Raw genomic sequence first — 2,116 nt, forward strand, 5'->3', positions numbered from 1 at the left:
GCAGCTTTACACATCAGAAACAGAATGGCATTAGATGTTTTAAATTACACAAGATGAAACTTGTGCTAGCATAAAAGCAATGCTGTGTATACAGTCTCGATTAACACAAAACATCTCTGGGTTTCTAACTGACATACTCAAATTGGCGTTTTAATGACCACTTTCCTTTAGTGATTGCTTTAAACTCCTGGACTGGAGGAAAATTATCAAAGGTCAACTATGGAAGGTCTTTTACTCAGACTTCTCTTTCTCGTTACAATATTAACCTTGTTTTATCATTTCTGGTGTCTCTCTACCTAGTGCCAAGACTCCTTCACCGCCATAACTTCCAGCTAACAGATAATCCCTTCTACTCAAGGAGGTTCATCTATGTTACCTGCGTGATTCAGCTGCCTCCCCTTTCATAACTCCCCTCTATGTTCCCCAACTGACCAATATTGACCCATAGGTAGGGACACCTCTACACCCTAGTCAGCAGGAAGACGTTACAGAAGATGAGACCTTCCACCTTCAACAACCTTAAAGATTAAAGGGTCAAAATTGTTCAGGGGGGAAATGATGAGGGAGCAGAAGGCTGGCTGAAGACAGCATAAGCTGACACCCTGCGACCTCCCCCCCACCCCCCACTCTTGGGAGGGGCCTGTGTGACAGTCTTCCAGGAAGCCCCCAACCATCTTAATGCTAATGCCTTGCTAGAGGGAAAAACAACCTTAACTTGACAATGGCAAGCCCTCTGGTATCCAGTGAGTCTTCTTTAACATATGAAAGTATTTTCTCAGCCTCCCTTTTTCCTTACCTCCCCCAACCCCATAGTATAATCAGCCACCCCTCACAACCTGGTGCTGCAGCTCTTTCTGCCCAGGGGTCCTGTCCCCGTGCTTTAAATAAACCACCATTTTGCACCAAAGGCGTCTCAAGAATTCTTTCTTGGTCGTCATCTCTGGTCATCTCCGGACTCCACCCCACTGAACCTCACCTGTGTTCCAAAACCACATCAGTAAGAAATTTAAAATAAACTTCAGCAGTTTTAAAGGTGAGTGTTGTTCAGCAAATTGGAAATAACTGTCCAGCAAAATATTGCAATATTATTCATGGATGTATAAATATTTTAATGATGAAATGTTGGCCACTGTGTACTTTGTACAGCACTGTTCCTTTGGTACTGAAGGGGTAGGATTGTAACCAAGTGAAGAACGAGCACTAAATATCACCAACAAAAGGAGCAAGGGATGGAGTATAATGTAATATGGAAGTTGTACTAAATAAGAAAATATTAAATTCATGACTAACCTTTTAAAATATTTTATTAAACACTTGCGTGTCATCCTTGCGCAGGGACTATGCCAATCTCTCTGTGTTGTTCCGATTTTAGTTTATGTGCTGCCAGAAGCAAGCACACGTGTTTAGACACTTGAAAAACCAGACTATAAGCTACAATTTAAGAGTCAGAAAAGTTAGATGGAGTGGTCTGGTATATTTTCCCCTCCTAAAAAGAAATATAAATTATGTAAATAATTTTACCCTATCCATCCCTAGTGAATGATCATTTTAACAATGAGCTATATATTCTTCAAAAAATAATAAAATTATAAACTCTTGATACAAAGAAAAAAATAGATATGGAGATATGTTATTTTAAAATCCCAAGGAGCCATAGATAGGTTTACTTAGAACAAGAAAATGTGATGGTCATAATGTTTACTATTTATGTCAATATTTTGCTTTATCTTAGGTTTAATTCTGATATAAATGCCAGGGCTGAGGACACTCTGTCTTATGGGACTCAGCGTTCCTTATCACTTCTGTCCTGAAACAAATTAAGTGTGAGTTTTGGAATATTAGCATATGTTTCTATACAAGAATTCTTTTTTCTTTTTTTTAAAGATTTTATCTGTCAGCACAAGCAGGGGGAGTGGCAGGCAGAGGGATAGTCAAGCTCCTCACTGAGGAAGGAGCCCAATGTGGGACTTGACCCCAGGACTCTGGGATCATGACCTGAGCTACTCAGGCATCCCTCCATATAAGAATTCTTGTATATATCTGGAAATTTTCAATAATGATAATTACTGATAGTTTTAATTTTATCTGGATCAGTTTACTGTGTTTCAATATTACA

General features: G+C 39.3%; 1 non-coding gene across 1 annotated transcript; it reads right to left on the reverse strand.

Annotated features, from left to right (window-relative positions):
• Window positions 1-1,294: 1,294 nt before the first annotated feature.
• Window positions 1,295-1,397, reverse strand: LOC121104316. The gene has a single exon (XR_005836613.1). It is a non-coding gene; the product is annotated as a U6 spliceosomal RNA (small nuclear RNA).
• Between the last annotated feature and the right edge of the window lie 719 nt (window positions 1,398-2,116).

Source organism: Ursus maritimus, unplaced genomic scaffold (genome assembly GCF_017311325.1).
Source record: "Ursus maritimus isolate PB19 unplaced genomic scaffold, ASM1731132v1 scaffold_20, whole genome shotgun sequence".
NCBI lineage: Eukaryota > Metazoa > Chordata > Mammalia > Carnivora > Ursidae > Ursus > Ursus maritimus.